At 42.0% G+C, this 987-nt stretch overlaps 1 pseudogene; it reads right to left on the bottom strand.

Moving 5' to 3' along the window:
• Positions 1-424, bottom strand: part of LOC102847451 — a 1,818-nt pseudogene extending 1,394 nt beyond the window's left edge.
• Between the last annotated feature and the right edge of the window lie 563 nt (positions 425-987).

Raw genomic sequence — 987 nt, 5'->3', positions numbered from 1 at the left:
TTCTCCAATTTCTGGTACAGATTGGGCATGTTAAAAGGGTTCATAAATTTTCTCTCTGCCAACCGAGCTTCCATATTCTGTAAACCCTCTTTGAGCTGAGGATTGTTGGCTTCATGTTTTAAACCCTCCTCATAGGTTCGTTTGGCCTCCTCAAACCGGTTTAAAAATTCGAGAGCAGCTGCTTTTCTCGAATAGCCCTTGCCCCAGTCAGGCTTCAAGTCCACGGTTTTGCAGCCATCCTCGTAGGCCTTCTGGTAGTCTCCTTTCTTGGCATAGGCGGCGGAGCGATTACTGTATTGCTGTAGAGCACATGGTTCTTGGGATCTAACTTGATGGCCTCTGAGTAGCACTGCAGCGCGTCATCTATGTTCCCGGCGCTCAGGGCCTTATTGCCCTTCTCCTTCAGCTCACTGACCTGCTCCATAGCCGGGCCCCGGAACCCCGTTGAATCGAACCCGTCCGCTCCGCATTCCCAACCACACGCGCCGCCTTCTGGAACCTACTCGAATGTTAGCCTTTTTATTTTAGCTGGTTCTGTTGTGTGTTGCCCATTTTATCTTTTATTCAGATTGATTATTTGTGTCTTTTCCTTTGTTAGTTTTGCTAGTGGTTTGTCGATTTTATTGACCTTTTCAAAGAGCCAACTTAGTTTTGTTGATGGTTTCAATTGTTTTTCTGCTTTTTATTTAATTTCTTTCTTCTGTAATTTTTATAATTTCTGGTTTTTTTAGAGGGTGTTGGGTTTTCTTGCTGTTCTTTTTCAATTTGTTGGAGATGTTGGGTTAGAGAGTCAATAATCAATTTTTCCTGCCTTTTAGTGTGTTTGCTTATTGCAATCAATTGACCTTTGATTACTGCTTTGACTGTTTCCCAGAGGTTTTGGTAAGTGGTGTTTTCACTGTCATTTGTTTCAAGAAATTATTAATTTCACTTTTTTATTTCTTCTAGTACCCACTCATGTTCAAGCAAGATATTGTTCAGCTTCCA

This window comes from Elephantulus edwardii, unplaced genomic scaffold (assembly GCF_000299155.1).
Source record: "Elephantulus edwardii isolate Elephantulus edwardi_28Jun2011 unplaced genomic scaffold, EleEdw1.0 scaffold00058, whole genome shotgun sequence".
Lineage (NCBI taxonomy): Eukaryota > Metazoa > Chordata > Mammalia > Macroscelidea > Macroscelididae > Elephantulus > Elephantulus edwardii.
This window is presented reverse-complemented; position numbering and strand designations above follow the sequence as displayed.